This window comes from Vulpes lagopus, chromosome 1 (genome assembly GCF_018345385.1).
Source record: "Vulpes lagopus strain Blue_001 chromosome 1, ASM1834538v1, whole genome shotgun sequence".
NCBI lineage: Eukaryota > Metazoa > Chordata > Mammalia > Carnivora > Canidae > Vulpes > Vulpes lagopus.
The window spans coordinates 105,670,411-105,697,160 of NC_054824.1; the positions used below are offsets into that span (position 1 = coordinate 105,670,411).

The following is a 26,750-nucleotide window of genomic DNA, read 5'->3' on the forward strand; positions in this document are numbered from 1 at the left end:
GCATCTGGGACTGGAGCCCACACCTTCCCACTGGTCCAGGCCATGATGCTTCTATCACTGGGTTCAGGACTCCCAGAGTTTCACCCTTCCAGAGATTTCAAACGTCTAGGGCCCAAGATGGAGTCTCTGGAAACCACCAGAGGAATTGAAAGTACAGACTGTTTCTGAAGTTACAGGTTGGCAGGTAAAGGACATGGCATCTTGGCAAACATGTTGGTGACTATGGGATGCTAAGGAGCAGGGTGGGGGTTGGGGGGACTGAGTCACTTGGACAAGGCACAGGAACCTGAGAGCAAAGTCTTGTTCACCTTTTGGCTCATGCATAATGCATACTCTGCCTACGTCTAGAAGAAGATTTGGGGTGGTTTACTATTTAGAATATATGCACGTGCAACACAACAGTTCATACTGAGATCACTCCTGTTTTTACCAGCAGAAACCTGGAAGGGAGCCAAGTGTCCCTCTCTAGGGGGCTTGTTTAAAAAAAAAAAATCTATCCATGCATTTGGTGACTATGATACAGCTATTAAAAAATAAATAAGCAAATAAATTAATAACTGAGGAAGCACCCTGTGTACTAATATGGGTAAGGGAAGAAAAAGTGGGGTACAGAATATATGGTGGGCCATATTTCATATGGTAAGGTGGAAAACTAAACATACATACTGAAGTCTCTCCATTTTAGCATAAAGTAACCCTGGAAGTAGAAACCAGAAAGCTGGGGCACCTGGGTGGCTCAGTCGGTTAAGTATCGATCGGCCTGCGGCTCAGGGTGTGATCCCAGGATCAAGTCTCACATCTGGCTCTCTGCATGGAGCCTGCCTTTCCCTCTGCCTGTGTCTCTGTCTCTCTCTGTGTCTCTCAGGAATAAATAAATAGATCTTTAAAAAACAAATTCTAACTCAGTCAAACATAAGAGGAGAGAAGAAAAGGGAAATCATTCCAGGTACAAGAGCCACCAATGTCTCCCTTCTCCAAAAAATGGACCCTAATACCACCTCACCTGGGGTCCCACAGCCCAGAGTACTCAGAAGCTGAGGGTGTGTCAGCAGCCTCCAGCCTCACAAAGGCTGGGAACAGAGGACAGAGGGGCAGCCTGCTGGGGCCCGCCAGTGGCCCGGCCTCCCTGCCCCAGCACCGGAGGGAGCAGGTGAAGCCTGGGGCCCACAGCAGGCCAGCACCATCCAGGGCTGCCCACCCCAGTGGGGCTGTGCCCACATCCGCCCCCCGAGCCAGCCCTGACTCCTGGCTGTCTCAGCTGCTGACAGTTTGTGGTTCCAGAGCAACCAAGCCGCACTGAGAACCCTGCTCACACAGTCGGGCTCCTGCCCACCCCCAGCTCTGGCCCACCCCACTCCAGGTTGTCCTCCTTGCGTTCCCAGCTTGACCTTGTGCCTCCAGGCCTGGGGAGCAGCACCCTCACCAAGGATGGCAGCCTTGGCCCTAGAAACATGCTCTCTGTTTGCAGGCTCCTCTCTGACCTGCTCCCGGAATAGGAGGGGCGGCCAACCATCAGATCCATTACAACTCACTGCCACCACCCAGATGTCCATTAGTGAAATTAATTCTAGCCCATGAATAAATTATATCCATTCTATAGAAAACCATATTTAAAAAAAAAAAACAAGAGTGATTCGTACAAGTAGGTCTTTCTTTAAAATATATTAAATAAAAACACACAAGCTACAAACCACGATATATAGCTTGATCCCATGTTGGGGCCATCTGGATCTGTTCTGCAGACCTGCAGTGACAATATAGGTGTAATGCTGCCGTGCTAGTCTCTAAGTGGGGAGGGCATATTAAAATTCCCTTCACTTTCTCAGCAAAACACTTCTATTTTTTTTCTTATACGAAGCAGATCTGGACATAGATCTCTCTCATTCATTATACACTTCGTGGGGCTGGTTTGCTAAGTCAGAGGCTCAGGGCAAGAACTCCCCTCCCAACTCTGCACTTTCTGGTAGATGAGAAACTGAGGCCCAGAGAGGTCAATATTTTCTTACTTAGCATTATACAGGAGTGAGTTAGCAGCAAAGCTGGGCTCAGAGCCCTGATCTCCTGACTAATCCCTGTGTTCTTTACACCACACCATGTGGCCTTAACATGAAATGAGTATATATTTGGGGAGGGTTCTTGATGTGGCTGATGGGGGGATAAACAGGGGAAATATTGGCTAAAATAATAATAATAATAATAATAATAATAATAATAATAATAATAATAGACTTAGCGCTCCAGGACTCGTTACCTGGCTGCCAGGTCAACACCACCACCATTGACTGATGGAAGATTCCAGACAAACGTTCATTCAAAGATGAACCATTAACTGTAAATCAAAACCTAGAGTGAGCGCTGAGTTATAAAGCGAGTTAGAATAAGTGGATAAATGGATGGCTGATCTCAGCCCCAACAGCGAGGATCGGAGTTAGGGAGGCTTCTTGAAGGGGTGTCTAATAGAAAAATAGTCCTAGCCGTCTCCCCCAGAAGCAGGCGAAATAGCAGGCGGCATGTTATTCAATTAAAAGCGCTATTCAATGTTTTGTTCCACTGGGCTCTGAAGGCCTGGCTGACGGTGACAAGGATGGTGGCAAATTCCATTTGGTCACCACTTTACAGCGGAGGAAGGCTTTAACTCATCGTCCTACTGGATCCTCTTGCGGTCCTGGAGCCAGCACTCTTTAGCCTTCATTTTTGTGTCAGAGGAAGCAGCTATAGGACTTGCTCAGGGTCACACTGGGCAGTTTCGGAGGCCAGCTGGAGGCGGATCGGCTGGGCCTGGCCCCACGTGCTCCTCCCGCACCCCAGGGAGAGCGGGGCGGCGGGCCTGAAAGCCTGAAAAGCGAAAAGCAGCTGAACAGCCCCTGGGCAAGTGAAACAGCCCCCGAGCCCAGTACATACAGCAGCTCAGTCAGGTGCTTCCCCGCCCCCTCCCGGGCCCCCCCGCACAAGGCTGGGGACACTCTGCCACTCTCGGGATTCCTCGGAGTCTGGCGTTCATCCACGTGCATACCTGACAGGAAGAGGCACATGGATGCGTTTTGTAAATGTTTCATTACCTCTTTCTCCTCCTTGAAATGCTGTGCCGTACACTGCCGGTTCAACTCACTCTGCCCTGTTAAGTGACGTCAGTGGGGCAGGTGATCTAATTCTTTCCATTTCACAGATAAGGAAACGGAGGCTGGGGAAGCGTGTCAGATGTCTTGTTACTTCGCAGCGGCAGAAGGGGTAGGGATGAAAACCAAAAATTGGTGAGGGTCCACGGGGCAGAGGGCTCTCTCGGGATCGGTTCACTTCCTCCCCTGAGCCGCTGGGAAAGGGAGGCCTGGCTACCCCATCTTACACCAGGGACGCGGAGACTCAGGAAGGCCAAACCACCTGCCCAAGCGACGGAGCCAGGACTCAACAGCCAGGCTCTCAGACCCCAAAGCCGATGTGTGCAGTTGCTGTGAAAGCCACTGGGGGGTGGGGGGGCGGGGGGTAGGAGGGTAGGAGGGCAGGGGGGTACGGGGGTATTAGGGGGGTGCGGGGGGTGCAACTTCGTGTCAGGCACCAGGCAAGTCCCTCCCCCAACTATCAGGACTGACAATAGCTTCCTGAGCTTTAAGACGTGCCAGGAGTGGGCTGAGCTCTGCCCACATAGACTCTGGAGGACAAGGCACACTTCCGTGTCTCTGAATCCTCACGTGGCACAGAGCTGGCCCCCTTGGCTCAAATCACCCACCCCAGCTCCTGGGTCCTTTTTTTTTTTTTCATTTCTACTGTGCAGACCAAAGGACAGGGTGGGCTCTCTGGACTGCTACTCACATCCCAAATCACTGCATGCACACCCTGCCAAGGGAGTCGAAGTCCCCCAGCCAGCTCTCTGCACTCAGGGAACCAGGCCAGCTCCCAAGGGTGCCTTGAACCCCTCCACGTCTACCTACACCACTGCTGTCCACCATTCCCACAATTCCCACTCAGGTTGTCTTCTCTCACTGCCCGAAGGAATGGTTTGATGGTGAGAAACATTTCCACATGAAAGCTTGGGTGTCTCTGAGTCATCATTTATTGCTTTGTTTCCGTGGTTTATACTTTTTTTTTTTTTTTTAACTTAAAAGAGAGGGCAGGAGTGATGAGTGTGGATGGGATGAGTAATCCCAGCTCCTCTGGGCTCCGGTGGGAAGATGGAAATAAGAAGTGGAGACAAGAGTAGGGGAGAGGATGGGAGTGGCTGGGAGGGCTGGGCTGGGGGAGCACTGACCCCTGTTCCGGATGGGGAGGACTTGGGCCCCAAGTCAGAAAGTACTGCAATCCAAACAAGGTTTATGTGCTCAGCTGCAGAATGTGGGCGTGTGGAGACAGGGAAGCATTCCAACCAAGTGATCCATAACCCACAGAGGGATGGCCCATGCAAATCTCCCACAGCTTCAAGGCCCAATCAACAGCCACCTTCAGGTGGCCTTTGGCAGACCACCCCAACCAAGAGTGCTTCTCTCTCCTTCTGAGTTGGAAACTTTCATTTGTGCTGAGGGGTAGGTGGCTTTGCTGGTCCCCATCGCCCTTTATATTCTCACTGCCTCCCCCATTCCAGTGTGAGCTCTTGGAGGGCAGGGAGCTTGTTTTCACCACCTTTGTATCTTTTGAGCATGGGACACCCCAGTAGTCCACTGTTGAGGTGATGCGTGCCACACCCCATATCCAGAGCCATGAACTTCCAAGCAAACACTCGTGGACGGAGTTTCAGAAAGCAGCATCAGATAAAAATCACAGAATTTAACGTTGGGTCTTGGGCTCTATACTGTGTGCAAAGTCCTTTAATATTCTTGTAAAGCACGTGTTAGGTGATATTAAGCTCACTCTACAGATGAGAAAACTAGGGCACAGTGTGAGTGATTAACTGATGACTAGTTAGAGTAAATAGAAATAGCTCTGCAGCCAGGGTTCTGACCTTAGTCTGATATTCTCTGAAGGGGCTGGAGGTTTCTATCATCTCTGAAGCACATGACAAAATAATTCTGCAAAACTCCACATTGCTATAGCCCACTCTCACCCAAGATGCACGGCATGTATCCGTAGAGCCAAGGCTCCAAAGAAATCTGTTTGGCTTAGCTCAATACAGCCTTTTCCAAATGTGACCGTACTTGGAACTCTTTTGCATGAGACACCTACAGTAACCTGCACTAGGGAAACGTTCCACTGACCCGCTGTGACTCTAAAGTGGAACTCACACTCCCAGGAGAAGCAGGATATATGGAGAAGGAGGCTTTAGCTGGATGAATAAACCTCTAATGGTGAAAGTTCAGGGCTCAGCCAGCTAGGAGGGATGTTGCCTCTTCTACTTCTTCCTTTCCTCCTCCTTCTTTTCCTTCTCCTTCTCTTCCTCCTCCTATTATTCTATTATTACTCTATTATTATTCTACTTTTCATTATTAAACTTCTCAGATATGCACAAATAGAAGAACATAATAAAACCCTAGGTGTCCGTCACCAATCACAAAACCAGCTTTAACAATATACGACAATCTGCCATTTTTGCTTCATCTCTTTTCTCTGGAATATGTTAGAGAAAATCCCAGATATCATGTCAGTGTCTAACACTGCCACAGTAGTACATGCCTTAAAAAGTCCATAATAATTCCTGGATATCCAATGCCCATCCTGGACCTAACATCCCTGATGCACTCAGATTGGTCTGTCTACAGCAGGAAGGCCCAAAATCAGGACTCAAATCAGATCCACAGAGTGCGTTTGCTTGGTGTGTTCCTTAAGACTCTATTAATCGGGGCACCTGGGTGACTCAGTCAGTTGAGCATCTGACTCTTGATTTCAGCTCAGATTATGATCTCAGGGTCATGGGATTGAGCCCCATGGCGGGCTCTGCATTCAGCAGAGAATCTGCTTTTTTCTCTCTCTCTCCCTCTCCTTCTGCCCTGCTTATGCATGCTTTCTCTCTCTCTCTTTCTCTCTGTCTCAAATAAATAAATCCTTAAAAAGAAGAAGAAGACTCTACTATTAGCAAAATGAGGGCATTTGTCCTGAGGTCTTGGCGTGGCTTGGTGAGGGCTTCCCTGCTGTGGTGTCTTGCATGTTCCTCTAGTTCTTGCATAAAACAGTAGTTAGATTTACAGGCTTGAGCAGATTTAGGTTCAGGTTTACGGCAAGTGAATATCATAAGTGATGCTGTGTCCTTCCTATTATACCTGGTTGTCCAACTTTTAGCAAAGCTAATATTGATCCATGGGTGTGGGTAACTTTTTGAGCAACTAGATCTTTCCAGTGCCTCCAAAATTATATCACACCCTAAAATTTGGTTCTAACCCATTGTGATTTGCCCATTTTCTAAGATTTCATTGAGACTCTCCCTATCAAGGTCCAGTACTCTATCAGTATATCCTTTTTTAGGCTGTCTGTGACGTTTAACCTTTCCTTTCCTTTTTTTTTTTTTTTTTTTTTTAAGAAAATACATTTTTAAATGACCAGTCAAGCTGGGGGCACTGTGCTCCCTTCAGGCCAGGCCCTACCAGCAACTCTATGCACTCAGCTGGAATCCCAGGTCTCAAACAGCATGTAGATTGCTCCATCCATCTCCTAGAAGAGGAGTCAGAATCTCAAGGAGAACAAGAACACATAGCTGAAGATGATAAATATGCATCCAAAATTTTTAAAAACCAAATTACACAAATCAAGCTTATTCTGAGAGGTTCGTTTTGCCAGGGGTCTCTAGTGCTCCAATCAGCATAATTAAATACCAAGATCTCTCTAGAATTGATTGTGGTTTTCACATTTTTTATCATCCAAGGACCATTTCGGCAGGATGATTTTAAGCTAATAAGAACCCCCAAATTAGAAACTAATTAAGGAGATGGAAAATACAAACGTATTTGTTTTTAGTCAGGCACTATTTTTATCAGAGGAATCATGAAAAATTAAAATTGTTAAATACCCATATGAAGGTTGTCAGGCAAGGGCAATGTGGCTTTCTGCCTCTGCCTGCTGCAAAACTGTAAAGGGATATATCAGAAACTATTCCTTATGGGCCCCCAGGAAGCAACAGAGACGCCAATCTTAAAAGAATAGAATTGCACACTGTTTGGCCTGGCGAGGGAAAGAAAAGGTGCTGCTGTAAGACTTTCGATCTTTGGTGACTAAGATTCCTAAGCACTTCTTACTTTTCAAATGCATGTGGAGTTGGCATTGTTGCAGTACGCTCTCTCATGCCCACTGAATAGATGAGGACACTGAGGCCCGGGGAAGGTGAGCGATCTGCACAGGATCACCCAGCAAACTTTGAAAGAGCCATGGTTCTGTCTCTAAATGTGCTTGATTCTGTGAAACATCCTCTTCACTGTCCTCCAGATGCGCCACAGACTACCTCTTAAAATAGATGTTAAGTCACAGTGACACCGGTTTGGAGGATCCTTTTAGATTCGTGACAGCTTTGAGAACTCGGGCCCCAGGGAGAAGTAGCAGGAGGCAGGAGCCAGCTGCTCCCAGGGACAGGACCTCCTGTCTAGAGAGGCAGCAGCACAGGGACCCATGGGCCACTGGAGTGAGCATCAGAGGACTGCTGACCCCATCAGACGCCACCAAGTGTTGATCCAACCTTGAAAACAGTGCTTCAGCCCCCAGGCCTGGAGTCTCCATCTGTCCCGTCGACTTTGCACTGACTCCAGCGCAGCAGACACCCCCTGACCTTCCACACCAGCCCAGGAGGACATGAGATCTGCCTCACACGCTCTCTTTAAACCTCCATCTCTCTGGCAGAATTCGCCCCAAACCTCCATTTTCTTGCTGTGGTTGGGGGCCAGTGGCTGAAGCAGATGTCATTCACAAAATAATAAAATGCAGACTCCCTGTCCCCAGAAAGAGCAGCACACTCTGCGGCCGTGGGTTCCCTTGCCTCAGAGGCAGTTACCTGCATGCCGAGGACTGGGGAAAGGCAGACGTGGGCTTTTGTCTCAAAGGGGAATGGAAACAGAGGAGTTGAAGGACATGCAGCTTTTGGAGCAGGATCCCTGAGGTGGGTCCCAAGACACTTAGGACGACAGCTTACATAAGAGGTCCTAGAGTGGCTGGCAACCCTCACTGCTGAACAGAGCCAGTGGTGGTGTCCAAGCCCTAGAGATGAAGGCCTAGGGGCTCTGACATTCCCTATGGCAGGCGACTATGTGGATCTGGAGAAGGAGGGGCCCCAGGCAGGACTGGTGCCATGGGTTGGGGTCCAGGCCTCACCCTCCAACCCCATTTTTCCTGACCTGCAAAGCCCTATCATTACCATACAATGGACAGAACTACAGAAATGCCTGCTAGGAAACTTCTGCCAAACTTTGGGGAACTCAAACTGGTTTTCATTTGATTTAGAAAAAGAGCAAGGATTCTATCTTGACAGCGAATGTCACAGAGTAATCACTGGTGATGGTATTTAAGTCCTCATCGTTACCCAGCACGATACAAATGATTAGTACCGCATCCCACAAAGCCTCTGGAAGCTCGAAAGCTTTAGGAACTGCCTGAGGTCAGCCTCAAACTGGCAGGTGCTGGGGTCCTAAGGGCCAGCTGGGGAGACCCACAGCCAGCGCTGGTTCCAGAAAATATAAATCACCATCTAGAACAAGTGATGCAAGACATCTCGGATTTTTGAAGCCAATTTCCACTCGGATGCATTACAGACATGCCGTAAGAAGAGGACATAATAGTAGGTCCTATTGTTAAGCTCAGGATACACCTGGCCTCTAGGTGCCCCATGGCAAGATATTCTAGATTCTAGACCTGAGGTGTCCAGTACAGTAGCCACAAGCCACCTGACATGAGCACCTGAAATGTGGCTAGTCCAAACTGAGGGGCACTGCCAATCTCAAATACACCCTGGACTCGAAAGACTTTGTATGAAAAGAAGAATGTAAAATATCTTATTAATAATTTGCATATTGGTTATAGATTTAAATAATAATAATACTTGGGCCCCTGGAGTTAAACGAAACACATAATATTACAATTAATTTTACTCTCTTACGTTTGTTTACCATTTTTATGTGGCTACTAGAAAATTTAAAATCCCATGTGTGTACAGATGTGTGTACATCTATGACTGGTGCCCAGACTCCCCTGGGCAGCCCTGCTGCAGGACCCAAGGCTTGCCTTGGTTTCTACACCCGGCTCACCCTGCCCCGCTCCCAGGAACAGCGCTGCGAGCTGAGGAGCCAAGACTCTCCAAGCATTCCGAGAATGTCCTCTCTTCTCAACGCTTCTGGAAATTCCTGGACCCACCCATCCCGCCCTCCATCCTACTCGACACCCATAAGGAACCCTAGGCCCAGCAAACTGCCAAAGCACATGAACACAGTCACCATTTCTGAGTGTTTGAATCCACCTTGAGCTACATCTTCCATGGCCAGACAAATCCTGAAAACCAGGTTTTCAGAGTCCAGACCTCAGACCTCTTTAGCAATTGGAAGTGCTGGGAATTAGGATGCATTTCTCCCAGCCTCCTTTACTCGCACCCCTGCCAAGAGCAGCACAACGCAAGTAAACTCAAGTTATTGATCACTTATTACGGTGCCAGCTGCTGTGCTAAGTGTTTTTGCATATTTTCTTTTATTTAATTCTCCCAACCAGGCTGTGAGTGAGAAAGTATTGTCCCTGTCTTGGAGATGGGAGCCCAAGGCTCCCATAGTCCTGGTTCTGTCCCCACTGCCATGCTTCTTCCTGTGCCCCATATTCCTTCCCGTTGCAGCAAAGATGCCTCACGCCTCTTTGCATTTCTGGCACCTCGCACAGTGCCCAGTACACAACAGGTACTTGGTAATATTGATAAATTAGGCCAAGAACCTCTTCACAGACCCGATCCTTTGCTCTCTTTTGCTTTGGTCAGGAAGCATATTGCCGCTACCTTCATGAAACCACACACATGATGAAAATCCTCACACACTACCCTGTGGGGCTGGACCTTTTCTGCCCCTATCACCTGTCACCATGGGGCCTTCTGGGGTCAGCCCTGCCTAGGTCCCCAGTCAAGTCTGAGACATAAAGACCTCCTTCCCCACTGAGAGGGGGGTTTGTGAACAGTCCAGGGCCAGTGTGCTGGCATCTGGGGAACCCAGAGGAGCTGCCTGCCGCCCTGGCTGAGCCCCTCCAAGCACAGCAGTCCCCTGACTATCCTTGCTGGCTCCCCAGAGCTCAGCCCCCCTTCTACTTCCTTATACACAGGAGCTAAGTCCTGGGCCTGCCTGGTGCTTGTGGCTGACCCATTTCCTAGAGCTGGGCTCAGCTTTCTAAATTCCTTCTTCATCTTATTCTTTCTGCCTGATTTAGAACAAGGCCACCCAGAAGTCCTAATACTCTGCCCCTCCCCACCCTTGGCTTGACCCTATGGATCCTGACACTGGCCTGCACTGGAATGGAATTTGCCACACACCCTCGGGCCTCTTGCCCCAGGCCATTGGTCCTTCCCCTGCCCTGGTCAGTTTCCCAAGGCCCTAAGCTATTTTTGCTTCTTCCCTAGGCTGCCCTAGAAGTTGCCGGAGTGGTACCCTGTATGACACACAGAATAAAGACCAGATGACCAATGGGAACAGGTCCTCCATCAGATCAGAATTCACCTTTGGGGTCTCCAGTCCTACTGGCTCCCTGTTCTTCTAGCCTCAAGCCTCTGCCTTCTAGGCTCTGGGGACCTGCTTGATGCTTCCTGCTTGGCTGACTTCCCAGGGTCAACTTCTAGAACCAGGATATTTGCCAGCCCTTTCCTGTGCTCCCAAACCTGCACTCATGACTTCCCCAGCCACCCTCGATCGTCCGCTACTTGACCTAGCACCTGTGGAGGGTTGGAGGGATCCATAAAGTCCCCCTTCCCTATATTCTACAAGGAATACTACCCATCGCTTCACCCTGACATTGGAGAAATCTCAATCAGGAAGGCTTCCCAGCCAGTGAGGTCTCCCGATCTATCCCTCATGTGTCCCCACTTCATGGATATATGAAAGCACTCCTGCACTCCTCGTTGCCTTAGTTTCACCACTGGCACCAAGTCCTTGCTTCCCAGGGGAGCTTGTGGGGAATGACTTTTTGATGTGTTACTTCGAGTTCTTCAAATGGGAGGTGCTAGCTACATCTATAAAGGCATCATGTCTTCCCATAAGGCATAGGAAGTGAACCCACCTGATGCTAAATCTTCCGATGCCTGGCTCCAGCGAGTGCATGGGGCAGAAACTAATAACTATAAAGCACCCATCTATCATCTTATCAGGCCTCACGGCACTTTGTTTGCATAGTTATCTTTCTAAGGGTTGACATTTTATGTCTACGGCAGGCTGATGCATTCTCCTACCTGCCATATCATTCAGAGAGGATAGATGAGCCTCGGGTTCATTACCTGTCATTACACCATGTACATGTTGCTGGGGGCCAAAGCATCGATTCTTCTCAAGTCTCCCCAGTGGTAGAGCTTGCCTTTCTCGGGGGCTCCAGGGCCAGCGGTCTGCAGATTATGCTCACTCCTCAGGCCCTGGCTGGGCTCCAAACCATCCCTTCCTGCTTTCCTGGCTGGCCTGCTGCTCAGAGGTGGCAACACATTCTGAGCTCCCAGCTGCTTCAGAAGGGGTCTGCAATAAGAACAGAGGCCTCTGTTGCCTACCATGAGCAGAAACACATGCCCAAGTTTTAACCGTGCTAGAATTTTCCAGCCATCCTCTTCTGCTCTTTATTATTAGGTCCTGCAATTCCTGGTGACCATACGGATTTTATCTCCACCGGGGTCTTCATGGCCAATGTCCCACCCACCAGCCCTGCCCCCAGGATGTCCTTCATTCCTGTTTTCTTACCTCTATTTCGTTGTGTCTGCCTGAAAGACCCACCCTTCATGCTACACAGTATTCAGAATTCAGCTCATAACACCAACAGAACCTCACCGTCCCAGGAAAGAAGAAGGAACTGGGTGCTTTCCTGCCACTGGTGAGATCACAAAAGGCAGAGCCACATCTAAAGGGGACATTCCTTAACTCTTGCAGCCTAGGCCCCCAGGGTGAGGCTTCCAGCCTGCTGTGGTTTGGGGGCTCCAGGCAGGCCGCCCACCTATGGCTTCTCATGCACCTCCTTTCACCCCCTTGGGCTCAGAGCAAGAGACAAGGGTGGAGATGAAAGCCTCTTGGAGTAAGGGACACAGACTGGCTTTTGCAGAGTGACTATATCTCTGAGCCAAGACCATGGCCTGCACTCTAAGGGGCAGGAGGTCTGCTCACCTTTGGAGACTGGGTCCCTACCAGCCACAGCCCTGTACCTCTGACCAGTCATGGCCTCCACTTCTGAGGGTGCAGAGGGAGGGTTCCTGCTCTCCACATGGCTGTGATCCTGAGCTCCGCCCCAACCCTGGGCTCCCCTGAGCCTCAGTGAATCCACAGCTAAGAAGGAGCTGTGGCAGGTGGAGAACCCCCCCCCCCAGGCACCTCCAGGTCCCATGAATCCTTCAGCATGATGAAGACAATGTCTGACAACACACATAATGATTCATACCCTTCAAGCTGCCCTTATGTCCATTGGCCCTCTTTGGTATCAGAAAAGCAATGTAAAGGGGTATCTTAAAGATGAGGACACAGAGCACAGAGATTTTGAGAACCTTGCTAAAGGGCACACTGTAAGAGGGTGAGAGAACCAAGACAGGAACCCCTGATTCCCAGTCGTCATCCTTCCCCTGGTCCTAGGTTAACTTCATAGCACCTCGGAGGGGGGGGGGGGGATCGACAGGAACGGGAAGGGGAAGGAACAGACACACTCGGCCTGCTGTGGGAGGACGGAGACAAGATGAGGACAGTCATGCCTTTGGTTTCTTCCCTGAGAGGAAAGTCTGGGAGGAGGAAGCACACAGAGAAGAGAGTGATAAATAGGAAGACAGGAATGAACAGGCTCCTAGTTAACAGGCACAGTTCAGGCAAAGAGGAAACTAGCCGTGATAACTAGCCACAGCTTTGGGGTGTGCGGGCTGTGCCAACCTTGAACCTCCTGGGGAACCCACCTCTATAGCTCTGACCTCCAAGGCATTTCTGGGCAAGGCATCACTGGGGGTGTTATTTGTTTATCACGTGGAACAAGCAAGGCAATTACTATCACCATTTACAAAAAGCATATACACATTTATATGTTCTTTTTTTACAGGGGACACATTCCTAAATAATAAAAATAAAAAAAAAAACCCACAATGTTCTTCCACCCATATAAAGAAAGATCTGCTCCTGGACAATGGGATTCCTTGCTTGATACCAAAGCTGCTCTGCTCCTATTGACAGTGAGGAAGTTGCCACTTGGAAATTCCTACCTAGAAATAGAAGGTGGGGCCAACCCAGCTCCTTCCAGAGCGGTTAACCAATACAGGCCACAAGCCTGAAAACCCTGGACAGGTGGCAAACCATGGAACTAGGCAGGACAATGACCAAACACCAACGACATCCACAGAGCCCAGGGCAGACCCACACACCCACCTCGAGTCCACAGCAGGCCAGACCTCCGAACACCAGGCTTTGGAAAGAACAGCACACTGTTCCCTTGGCATTAGCTCTCTGAGTCCCAGGCAGCCCAGTGGGTCTCCAGCCACCCTTAGAGCAGTTCAGTGAGTCCTACTATGTGCGGGAGACAGAGAGCCAGCTGAACCCATCAGAAACCAGTCACTGGCTTCTGCCGCCGGCTGCACAGTCATCTGGCAGCTATAGCTCCAGAGGCAAGCAGCTAAAGCTCATAAATTCTTGCTGGGGGTAGGGAGGACGAGGAGAGGCACGCTCGAGGGCCCTCCTGCAAGGTGGGACTGAACCACATTCACAGCAGATGGTGCTGTCGCCCTCACTCCAGGATTCTCATTCCTAATTATCTGTGCTGTCAGCAAAACAATTAACCCTCGAAGAAAAATTGCGCCGTCCACTCCCAACCATATGAAAAGGCAATTTTTCCCAAGGACGAGGGACACTTAGGGCAGCAGCGGATGGAAAGTAGGGCAGCCTTGCACGGGGCTCTGGCTCTCACTCACCCTGGGCAATTTCACCATCCTCTGACCTCCGTGGTCTCCGGGAGACCAGCCCCTCCAGGCTCGGAGCCCGCACTTCTTTTTCCCCAAAGAAGGTGGGGAGCCCCAGCCCAGGTGTCCCCCCAGCCCCACAGTGCTACCGTTCTACAAGCCCTGGTGTTTTCCTCCAAATGCTAAGTTCCTTTGGAGCTGAGACCGCTTTTCCGTTTGTTCATTCATTTGCTCCGCTTGTTTATTCATCTGTTTGTTCATTCATCCAGTTATTGCGTATTTACCATGTTGCTCCCAGGAGATACAAAGAAAATATCTATTCAGCCTTCTTGACCACTGCTTGGAGCCGTTCTTCCCTGAGACGTGGGGAGGGGAGGGGAGGACAGGGCAGGGAGAGGTGGGGGCCGCCAGCCATTGCCTGAGTACTTGGCAGGGCCTCAGTTTCAGGCTGATGGAGGGAAATCCTGCTGCTGCATTTGGATTCTCTCAGAAGATTCGGCTGCAGCCCCTTGGCAGCGAGGCAGAGCTGGATTTGAGCAAGCCACTTTGGTCCTGGGAGGCCGGTGGCAGGCCTGCAGAGGACGGAGGGGTGGGATGAAGGGAGAGCCCTGGGTCCCCACCAGCGCTGCTCCCGCGGGGCTGGGACAGCACAGGGTCTGCACTTCCAGGCACCCAAGAAGTATCAGGTGAGCTGAATGAGCCCGGCAGCCCCTCTCCCGAGGAACTGTTTTAAAAGCAAAAGGAGTTTTTACAGGGCTGAGGCATGAGGCTTGTTCTCCAGGAGGCTCCCATTTAAGGCCCGGATCACTCAGTCTAATTCGTCCATCCTCACATGCTGCTGCGGAAGAGGAAACGGGGAGCAGGAAATTGTGGAACCTTTGTGGTCAGTGCTGAGCAAGCCTTCGGGGCTGAGGCCATGAGAGCCACATTTTACAGGTGCCATCCGCAAAGGCTGATGGGCTGGCTGCTGTCAGACAGGGAGATGGAGCAAGGCCCTGCCATGGCGGCTCCATATCCAGCTGCACTCTCGTCCCACCCAACTGCCCCCCAAGACCAGCCCTGAATAGACCAGGGACCCCCACTCCCCTCACCGCCCAGGGATAAAGGAAAGCCTAGGTCAGGACACTGCCAGACCCCCTACTCAGACAGGGGCAGTGCTCTGACCCCCACCCCCCAAAAGGAGTGCAGGAGACAGAGGGACAGACAGGGTGGGGGGGGCGGGGTGGGGAGCTGGGGCCCCTCCTCCACCACCATTTTACCCAGTTGAAGCCTTGTGCTGTCCTCCTTCCCTCTCCATCGCCCACCCGGCTACCGGTGCTTGCCCTCACCCAGGGCCCAGGAGCACAGGCTCGGATGCCAGCTCCTCGGCATAAAAGGAGTGTGTTTATATTCAAAGCGGGCTGTTGCCCACTCAGAATCTGCCCACTCGAAGGCAGCGCATGTGACTGCACCCCCTGCCTAGAGTCCAAGCGGGACAGACGCCAACCTCTGGCTGGAGACGTTTCTAAATATGAGCCTGGCACAAAGAGTCAGGTTCCCAGGCCTCCTCTGCCCTGGGAGACCCAGCCAGGATTTTTGAGGCAGCCGGGAGGGAGAGGGCTGGGGGCAGGCAGGATCAGGAGGCAGCCAGCTGAGACAGCCATCAGCCCTGGAAATATCGCCTGCACCCCTCCCTGGCCTTCCAGCCTCGTTAAGGGAAGAGAAAGGATTGCCCTGCATCCAGAAAGTCTAATCAATTGCCCGCAACCCTTGGCAGTGGAGACAGGAAAGCCACTGCCTTGCTCAAATGTGCACACGGATTAAAAATATACAAATGGAATATTTTTCTTCCCCTCTCCTCAACCCCCTGAAGCCTGGGATGCTCGTTAAAAATAGCCTCGATGTGGCGTGGATCCTACAAAACCCAATGGTTGGCAGGGAAATTAAGGAGCCACTGGAGACAGCGCTAAGTGGTTACCCCTGGGGAGCAGGGCTGGGGAGGGCCCGGAGAGGGTGCTTTTAGGTGGTTCTAGAGACACTGCTTGGGTTTTTAACAATAAGCAGACACTAGTTTTATTGGTTAGGTTTTTTGTTTTCTTGTTTTTTTTAATGAAAGTTTACCCATCACACCTTCTAGTCAAAGCTTAACGCTGAGCTTGCACTGACCTGGCCTGGTGCTGACTGCCTGGCAGTGCCCTGACTCCTCGGCACCCAGGGCAACAGGTACAAAGACAGCCCAGAGTTGTGGAAAAAGCCCTGAATCCAGGATCAGGGCCTTGGGTCTGTAACTAGCTGGCTGTGTGACCTTAGACAAGTCATTGAGCTCTTTGGGCGTGAGTGCCCTTACCTATAAGATGAGTTGGATTAAATGCTAAACCAGGTACCTTCTAGTCCTGGCAGTCCACCATTTTTAGGTATTGAGGGGAAAACATCTAAGACCTGCCCTGTATTTCTCCCCTGTGTCCCTGGGCCAGGGGTAGGGTTTTGGAACCAGGAAGCAGGTAGGAAGGAGAGAAGCTGTTCTGAGAGCAGAGACTGACTCCATCCTTCACTGATGAAATGCAAGGTAGAAAAAGCATCACTTCAGGACCACCATGTCCTGGGTTCAAATCCTGAATTCCACTGTCAGCAACTATGTGAACTTAGGAAACTGCTTATTACTAGTGCAAATCAACTCCCTCCTCTGTAACATGGGTAAGAATACCCATATCCAACATGGGTGTGAATATTAAATGCAATAAAATGCAATAGTAGCCAGCTCATGGGAGGAGCTTAATATCCTTTTATTATTTTCTCTCTCCTGTCTTTCACTCTACCCTGCATTGCAGGGAAATTTAAGGGTTGGGCCCCAGATCAGGCTTGTGTCCCAGCTCCACCGCCTGTTAGGTGATGACCCTGGGCAGGCACCCTAATTTCTCTGTGCCTCAGCTTGCATCCCTATAAACTGGGAGTAGCCACAGCTGGTTGCTGCAAGTGCCCCAGCCCACACTCTCACCTCTGCTAGCCAACTGGGCCCTCAGCTTTCCATCCTGCATCTTCCATGGGTTCACCATGTAGGACTTTCTTCCCAGGCACCGCCCCCCCCAACCTCTCCAGGGTTCCTGGCCCACTGTAGCCCACCACCTGGATTATCCTGCCGATCTGGCCCTCCCTCATTCACGCCTACCTTCTCTCCATTTGGTCTCCGCTCAGCAAGTTGCAACACCTGGCAGGGAGTGTGGATTTTATCCCAGAGGCACGAGGGGAATGTGTGTTTCAGATCAGTGCTTCCCAAGCTTTAATGTGCTTAGAAATCACCTGGGGATCCTGTTGAACTACAGATGCAGACTCTGATTCAGGAGGTCCCAGGTGGGGTCTAAGATTCTGCATTTCTAGCAAGTTCCCACGGGACACCCATGCCACAGGTCTGGAACCACCCTTTGATTAGCAAGGCTGGAGAGTAGAGGAAATCCGTGTGTGTGTGTGTGTCTGTGTGTGTGTGTGTATGTGTGTGTGTGTGTGTAGGGGACATGAACAAGGCAGACCAATTACTCAAATTAAAAAAAAAAAAAGGAATAAAATGTTGACTGAGATGGTACAAGAACCATCTCAACCATGAGAAACCAAAGGTGGATTCAAGAGATGCTGAAGAGGAAAAGCAGGAGGATGTTTGATGAAATTATGTGACCAGATCCAAACAATGAAAATCACACTAATTGGCATAGCGTAGGAATACAGAACGATGCTTACTACATGTTAACTGAAAAAGCGGACTGCTGCCAATTATATGCACACTGTGTCTTCAACTCTGCCAAAGGCACATCTAAGAAACACGATAAGAAGGCTATAGTGCCGGACCACCAGGGCAGGATGACACACCATCAGGTGCATGTTTATTTCTTTGTCGTCTTCTAGATGAAGTTTTACCACATTTGCAAATCAAAACTAATCTTCTATGTATTCTTATTTGCCCGCTTCCCCCAATCATCAGTGATGCTGTGTTATGGAGGTTTGATGTATTTCGAGCACAAACTGCCATTTGCTGCAAGGGCTGGAGCACAGTGCATTAAATCTTCTCCATGAAACCCAAAAATAAAGCAACCCAGATTCTGTTTTTCCTCTAAGCCAAGGGTCCAGTGCTTCGGAAGGCTGGCGCTATCACCTCTCACTATAGCAACAAGGAGACCCTGCTGACCCTGAGCTTATGGTTATTAAGAATAAAAATAGGAAGCCTGTAGATAGATGCTCAGTAAGAAGCTGTGCTGGACAGGCCAGGCTTGGAGCCCTCTCTGCCTCTCTTGCAGGGAAGAGAAAGCAAAAATCAGATGCTAGGAGCTGATTCCTGCAAGATTACAAGGTGCACTTAGCATTTCCTTCTGTGTTTCCCAAGTCAGGGCTATGAGCTGCCTTTCAAACCAGTTCCTAACACATGGGGAGGTGGGCTGTTCTAGAGTAGGAGTCAAACGTTCCAGCCAGGGGATGCCTGTGGCTCACTTATGTACTGGGCATGCTCAAGCCACTCCCAGCTCCCTGCCCCCAGACTGCCCTGTGCACTCCTGGCAAGAGTAGCCCTCCATCCACCCGGACCTCCATCCCAATCTGTGTAGCATCTCTTTGACTTGTTCTTGGGTAGATGTCTCAGGGCCCCCCAGTCTCCTATCTGGGCCTTGGCTCTTGCCACTGGGAAGTGGGAGGAGGCCCCAGCTCTGGTCTGGCCACTCCTGCCCAAAGTTCAGTGTCTGAACCCAAGCCTACTCCCCAGCTCCTAAATCCACTCTGCTCTCTCGTGATCCAAGATCAAGGCCCGGTTCCACCAGCGGCTGGCTGTGGAGATGTGGGCAGGTCACTTCACATCTCTGAGCTTCAAGTATGTCAGCTATACACATCTTTACACGGGTTTATGGAATCTGGTGGTCTTTTTTTGGTCCTAATGCTCCAGGAGGCCAAAAGAAATCACCATTTACCTAGCAACACAGATGAGGTATTTCACATGCAAAGATTTTCTAGGCAACAAAATGTATTTCATTTTCCCTGCTTCCCCCAGGAAGCTACCTGAAGGCACTAAGCCAGATGAAAGCTCATCCCTAGATCAGAAATATCTAGAGGAACAATCCACGTCCCCCTCCCATCCTCTCCCAGGCAAGGTATCGCCAAGCTCGATGCCCTCTGCCTTTGGGCCCTCCATGACAGGTGGGAGCCAGCTACCCTCAACAAGATCTTACTGTCCCCTCTGCACACCGGGATCCCAGCAGCCTCTTCTCCCACCGAGCAGGCAACTCTTTATTTGTCACCAACCCTATGCATCTTCCCCAGAACATGTGAACTTCCTGTCCCGGGCACGGTGGAGCCCACGCCAGCATTAATCTTCTGGGGGATACCAGCAGAAAGCCCAGAGGAGGTGGTTAGAAAAGAGGATTTCAGTTTTCAAGCCTGGAGGAGGATGGTTCTGAAAGACGGCCTTGATGACAAGGCCAGGCTGCCCAAAACAGGAGGAGGAAGCTGCTGGAGAGGAAGCATCAAAGCCACTTTGAGACCACGGTGGGAGATGGCCTCCAAAATGCTGAGGTCAGCAAGAAGGTGGGCAGGGAATGGGGGCTGCGGCGGCCTGGGAGACGCGCGTGGGGGGAGGCCGAGGGGAGAAGGTGGGGTGATGGACAACTTGGGCATCAGTACGAGGGCACGCTTACCAGTCCTGCCTGACCAACAGCCCCGACCCACCATTTCACCCTGAAGCCTATTGGGCAGGGGCCTCTGCAAACCTACAACATCCCTGCTGGTCAGGCTTGGGGAAAAGGCTGGCAACCACAAAAAAGTGAGCCAAGAGAATAAAAGAGCACAAACCTTGCAAAATAACGATGGCCAGGAGCCAGGCACTTCCCAAGGATGGGCCGAGTCAGTCAGCACAGCCACCCGCCCCCACCCCCGAAACTGGGCCCTACTTGGCTTTGTGGACAGGTCTCCCCGGAAGGACTTCCTCTCGGCCACCGCCGTGGGCACAGGGCCCAGACCAGAAGGTGGGCTTGGGTTCAATCTCAGCTCCATACATCCCCGTGGCCCGCAGGCCTGAGACTGGCCCCCACGTCTACAGGGGACACGCTGCGGTTCAGAAAGGGCAAGGCAGCAAGGTGTCGCCACTCGTGACCGGGGGCCTGCATTCGCGTCCTCGGCCGTGCCCCCTCGCCCCAGTGCCTGGCTCCCGGTGTCGCGGTGGCGGAGGCGGAGGCGGAGGTGGGGGCAGGAGGCTCCTCAGGTGGGGCTGTGTGGGGCCAGGAGAGGAAGGCAAGGATGGAGCCGGGTGCTGGAAGCGGGAGGGGGAATGGGGCAGGGCCAGGCGCTGGGTCTGCCCCGTGGTGGCTGGGGGCAGGGGCAGCCCCAGAGAGGCACCTATGAGCAGCTGGGGGGGCCTGCAACGCAAGGCCAGCCGCACCCTGGCATTCGTGACACAGAGGAAGGCACGCTGCCCTCACTGCCTATACGAATGGCCGTGGACACAGGAAATGGCAGAGAACAATGACAGATTTCCTGTTTATAAACTAGGCTCCAGGACCAAGTCTCCATTTGTTTGTTTGTTTGTTTCTTGCATCCTTCCTAAAGGCTGCCTGGCACTGCCCAGGGCAAGCGCTGGACGCGGCACACGTGCTTCCATTCAACAGGTTTTTAGTATTGTGTGTTTTTAAAAGATTTTATTTATTTATTCATGAGAGACAGAGAGAGGCAGAGACACAGGCAGAGGGAGAAGCAGGCTCCATGCGGGGAGCCCGATGCAGGACTCAATCCCAGGACCCGGGGAAAGGCCCTGAGCCAAGGGAAGACGCTCAACCATGGAGCCCCCCAGGTGTCCCCCATTCAACAGGTCTGCAGTGAGTCTCTATTAGACGTCTGGCCCTCCGGAGATGATGAGCAGACAACAGACCCCTCCCTCAGGGAGTGTGCAGCCTCAGGAGGGGAGGCGGACAACACCTCCCAAAGCAGAGGCCCAAAGTCACCCAATCCTTGAGTGATGCCCAGATGAACGGTGCCCACGCTAAGTGCTTTAAGAGGAACGTTCAGGGTAGAACCAAAATTCTCAAGAGCTGGTGAGTTCTCCAGCTCTAGAGGTATTCAAGTTAGGCTGGCCACAGGCAGGGCAATGAGGGCAAGTCCAGCCCACTGGGGCCCAAGACCATGAGGATGACAAAAGTCCTAGAAATGCCACGACCAACAGGCCAATGTGGGAGGTGGGGGTGACATAGCACACACATCCCAGAAGCCAGTTTTATTTTATTATTTTATTTCATTATTTTCCCAATCCAGGTTTTGCTTTTTTAGTTTAAATTCAAGCAATTAACGTGTAGTGTATTATCGGTTTGAGAGGTAGAGGTCAGTGACTCATCAGTCTTATATCACACCCAGCGTTCATTACGTCACATGCCCCCCTTAGTGCCCATCACCCAGTTACCCCATCCTGCCACCCCACTCCCCTCCAGCGACCCTCAGTGTGTTTCCTATGGTTAAGAATCTCTTATAGTTTGTCTTGTTATCTGATTTCATCTTGTTTTATTTTTTCCTTCCTGGAAGCTAGTTTTAAAGAGAGGGGAGATACTGCAAAACTTGCCAGGAAGCCTGCGGGGCAGAGACCATTTCTTTTTCATTTTGAGGCTCCTGTTAATAACTTCCTCATGTTTCTATCCCATGAGATGTTATGCCCATATAAATAAACAGCAATTTGTATTATTTTTATCCTTTGTTACACAAGCGGCACTATATTGTTTTGCACCCTTTTCTTATCATAATACCTATGAAATCATCCCAGACCAGTATATGAAAGCATCCTGGTTCTTTTTTATGACTGCATACTATTCCATCATATGGCTGCACTATAACTGATTAACCCCTGCTCCTGCTGATGGGTATTTATGTTGTTTCTAACCTCCTGCTTGTACAAACAGCCCTGCAACGAACAGTCTTGCAAATATGCCCTTTCCTGTAGGTGCCTGGATCTGCAGGATAGAAGTAGAACTCTTGGGTCAAAGGATGTGTGCATGGAAATTTCACAGCTACTGTTGAATTGCCCTCCTTAGAGCTGAACCAATTTACACATACAGTCCCTCCTCCAGCCCCATATAGGAATGAGCTCATTTTGGCAGGGACGCCAAGGCTTACATTTCCTCCCTGTCCCCATGGTGCTCATTCCAGGGGTAGACTCAGAAAGCTTTTGGGGATCATCATTGCTCACAATCACCTAGACTCTTGGGCGGGGGGCGGGGCTGGACGAGAGAGGAGGATGAAGCCAGTAGCCAGCAAAGGGAGGGCTCAAGTTCAAAGGATTTAAAAGAATAGTGGCTTTGTGCATCTTGAAGAGCCAAACTGCCCCTCCTACACAGACATCCCACTGTGCTGAGAGACAACAGGTTTCCCCATGAGAAAAGCATATTAACACCATCTAAAGGAGGGACTCCCAGCATGTGCTCCAAGAGGAGATTATAAGTGTATTTGGGTTTCCAAAGTCCCAGCTGCACCCGTGTTAAGAAAGAACTGTATTCTTGCTGTTAATCCATTCCTGGTGGAAATGTTGCTTCAAATTGAATGACCCTTTTATGTGCTGAAGTCAAATGATATCTCAAAGATAAATCACTTATTCCAGAAAACATGAAACTTCAATCACAGCGATTGATTAAGATTTCACAGCAGCAGTTGCTGGACCAGGAAAACCCCAAAAGTCCCCATTCCGGTGGGCAGCCTTGGTCCTACCAGTAGAGCGAGCTCAGGCTCTAGCACAGGACCTGGAATCCTACCCACTGGGAGATTTCTCTCTGGTGAAGCACAGAGGAGGTGAGAGGGGAGAGAGCAGAGATCGAAGTCCCCACAGGTGAGCCTGAGGGGCCCTGCCTGGCCAGAGGGGCAAGAACTAGAGGTGCCATGCCCTCCACCCAGCCCCTCTTCCTCACCTCTATCCAACCTCTACTAGGCCTTCTAGCTTTAGCTCAAGGGTCCCCTCTTCCAGGAGATCACAGACCAGGATTCAGCAGGCACCCCAAAGCATGTTCCTAGAGCATTTCTGACCTGAAGCGTAACCTTGTCTGTCTACCTGGCTTGGCATCCATGGGCGGTGAGCACTCTGAGGTTTGGTCCCTACTAAGTGTTCAACACACGTTTGATGAGTGAATGAAACGGAGTCCCAGAAATAGTCACAATAGCTTCCTGCCTTGATGATGTCACCTATTCAGGTGTTCATAGTCCTAGTGGGGGCCGGTCATTGTAGTAGGCCTTCTCCTCATACTAGGCAATCGGGTTGCAACAGGGTTTCTTGAATTGAAATGCCACCCTGGCCCCAAAGGCCCATGGTTTGAGGCACTCTTCTTAGTGGAAGTCTCACCTTGAGGAAATGCCCACCCCTAAGAGGAGTCACACTGTCACGGAGCGGTCTTCTTTAGCTCCTCGGCCAGCCAGCAGTAGGGCAGTGAGTGGAACAGATAGATCCAGGACCCTGCTGTATGCTACATAAGAGGCAAGGTGAGGAACTTTTCTGAAATCCTATAAGCAGTATGGAATTAGAAATGGTTACAATGATAAGCCTTTGCTTGTGCCCGTGTCTTGCAGTGTACAGAGAGCTTCCTATCTAGTACCCCCTGATCTTCAAAGCAACCCTGAGACAAGTAAGGACAGTCCTACCCAATTCACAGACACGAAAACAGAGGTGCAGATAGCTCAAGCCCTGAATCACCCAGATGACAGGGGCTGAGCTGACAGCTGTGTCCAGGTCTTCCCACTCCAAGCAGAGTGTTCTGTTTACCACAGCAAGATGCTCCAGCATTGCCTAAAACCACAGCTTCAAGCTGTGCAGAAAACCCTCTTCCTTCTTCAATCTTTCCCTTTCCCCAGATTTGTTGATTGATGAATGAGCTTCCCCTGGCTCTTTATACCAGCAGTGTTGCGGGGGCTAGCTGCAGCCTGGGCTCAGCCTCTGACCTGCTCTGGGGTGGTAGGAGAGTCCCTGTCCCCCAGTTTCCTCCAACTCTTCGTATCTTTGATGTTAAAACCATGCAGTGACCCTAATCTGGACATTTCCAGGAAAGTGCACTCAGGCTTTTCTTGAAGGGTGGCGGTCGTTTGTGACAACACGGATTGCTGGGCAGGGCTGACCTGCACCGACAAGGCATCTACTTGCTCCTGGCTCCATGCATATCTTCTTAGTGGCCCTGATAACTGCAGGTCACTGTCAGCAGAGAGGAGGAGGAGAAGGACTGCACGACCTGCCCACAGCCATCACAGAGCCTGGAAATGGCCAGGCTTAAGGGCCATCCTTGCATCTCCTACCATAGCATGGGTGGGAGAGGTGAAGGCAGAGCCACCAGGCTGGACCTCTTATTCCACCCCCCAAAAAAGGCTTTATCTGCACTCCAAACCACTTCCCAGGCCTCTAAGCTTTTCCTTCGCCCAGTGAATTATGTGGAACAAGACACATTCAATGGTAGCAGAAATCAGGCTCCCGTTTCTGAGATACCGTCATTCTACAAAAGCACTGAGATGGGACTGCCTAGGAATACACCTGTGTGATTCATACCTGCAGGCAAAACGCCGCCTCTCTCCAAGGCCTATTTAAATGAACAGGTGTTTTAGGTTGACATACCAATCTCATCATGAACACAATTAATGACCTGGCTCCTAACTGTTGTGTGCTAGAGCTTTATGTGCTCTGTAGACACCGTTCTCCCTTACAGAGACCATCTGATATGCGAACCCAACTTTGAAATGGGAAAATAAGGTGATTAATCACCTGGCAGAAGGACTCACCTGAGATCTCCTTGTCAGCTCATCATTCCCAAATATAATTAGGATGGCGCTCCTCTTCCCACATGGTTTGCAGAGCACTCACAGCCAATGAACTTGGGTACACGGCTTGAGAGGCACAGCTACTTTCTGCTTCCTGACGGCCAATCTAGCACCAATTCCAACCTACTGCCCAGTTGAGCAGGAAAGGAAAAGGCTGCTGTGTCAGAGTTGGTTGGAATCAGAGCAGGACACGGCCCTCGGTGTTCCACGGAAACGAAGGGAAATGGGTTGACCAAAGACATTGGGCTGAGCTATTGTGAGCCTCCTGAGCACACTAACCCTCTCTCATGCCATGGGCCTCCAGGCCCCTCTGGCCTCACACCATCCAGAACATTCTTGTTGACCAGTCTTAAAAGGGCACTCCCTATACCCGCTGTGTCTCTTGCTTCCTCTCTGACCAGGAAACCGTGACAGTCTGCCTCAGCCACACCTAGCCTTTCCCCGAACTGCCTCCAGATTCATCAAAGTTTACCTGTCCTATGTTTGCTTCCCACAGGTGCCAGAAGAAGACTACCGTGGAAACCTCCTCCAAAGTGACCTGGCATAACATGCTGACATGAGTTTCTTTCCTTCTTGAGCATTTCTGGTTCGGAGCATGAAAATTTTATGGAGAGAGTAATATTTCTGAACCAAAGGACATAACCTCTAATGGTGAAATCTCAAGAACTGCAGGGGAAGAAACAGAGTTGGGGGGGGCGGGATAGAGGTGGCAGCAGAGAAATCTCTGAGATGCAGCCTTGAAATAACGCCACACAGACTGGCCACGAGCTACTACTGAAAATCTGTTTTTCAAAATGTAAAACAGTCAATTTCCAGATGTCTGCTTTGGGGAGCCAAATTGCTGTTGATTTGTTCCTAGTTCACCATGGAATAAAGTCTGAGCTCCTCACTGAGGCATTTCAGGCCTTCCATGGGGCCCTGCTCCTGTAAAGCCTTCTTTCCTTCCTGCCCCGGCTGAGAACTCTCCTCAGCCCCTGCCTTCTGACTGTGCTCCAGGCCTACTCTGGGCTTCTCAATCTGGGGCCCCCACACCCGGGGCCCAGCCTGGAAGGCCTCTCATTGGCTGGAGACACCTGCCGCACAGCTCTGGGGCATGTGTTCCCACCGAGGTCCTGTGCATGCAGTGCACGGCACGGTAACCCAGGTCTGCCCAACCTCCCGGTGGCTTTGGTAGGCACTCTCCACCACCACCACCACTGCACACTCCTCTTCCCCAAAGCCCTCCACCCTATTGTCTTTGGTGTACTCCAGGACTTTGACACTCACTGTTCTCTTGATCAGGGTGGGTGGGAGTAGATCCCCAGAGAGAATATAAGTACCCCAAGGGTAGTGACTGGGTCCCAAGTCTGTTGAAACCATCCCCAGGCCCAGGCTAGGGAGCTGAGAATCTGGCATTGGCTTTCCAAGTGTGGTCCTGGCCCAGGGGCAGCACAGCATCTGGCAGCCTGTTAGGAATGCAAATTTTCTGCCCACCGTCACCCTCCCACCCTCCCAAACTCTTTTTTATTTTTTAAAGATTTTATTTATTTATTCATGAGAGACAGAGAGAGACAGAGAGAGACAGAGAGAGAGAGAGAGAGAGAGAGAGAGAGAGGCAGAGACACAAGCAGAGGGAGAAGCAGGCTCCATGCAGGGAGCCCGACATGGGACTCGATCCCGGGTATCCAGGATCACGCCCTGGGCTGAAGGTGGCGCTAAACTGCCAAGCCACCCGGGCTGCCCCCAAACTCTTGAATCAGACATTCTGGAGGTGGGCCCCAGCACCCTTTCTAGAAGCCAGAGGCAATTCTGACACACAGAAAGGGTGAGAACCACCAAGGTACGGGATCCTCAGCCACCCTCCTGGGTTTGCTGAACTAATCTGATTAGCAGGGTTTTCCAAGCAGGAAGGGAGCGGGGCCCATTTGAGGTTGCCCACTTCACTGGTGTCTTGTAGAGCTAACTTCCATGGTTGTGCTGAAGCATCACTAAGTGACACGAAGTGAGCTCATTCAGAAAGCCTCCC

The 26,750-nt window shown here is 50.8% G+C and overlaps 1 protein-coding gene across 7 annotated transcripts in view; it reads right to left on the reverse strand.

Annotated features, from left to right (window-relative positions):
- Nucleotides 1–26,750, reverse strand: part of ZBTB7C (zinc finger and BTB domain containing 7C) — a 332,612-nt gene that overhangs the window by 253,188 nt on the left and 52,674 nt on the right. For 2 of the 7 annotated variants that reach the window (XM_041759832.1, XM_041759822.1), the window contains exon 2: nt 11,351–11,579. The exons of 2 other annotated variants lie outside the window; for them this stretch is intronic. The gene's annotated coding sequence lies outside the window, so the exon portion shown is untranslated. Of the gene's footprint in view, nt 1–11,350; nt 11,580–13,448; nt 15,203–15,234; nt 15,276–26,750 lie in introns of those variants that run through there. 3 more of the 7 variants (XM_041759815.1, XM_041759848.1, XM_041759810.1) reach the window with 3 other exon arrangements.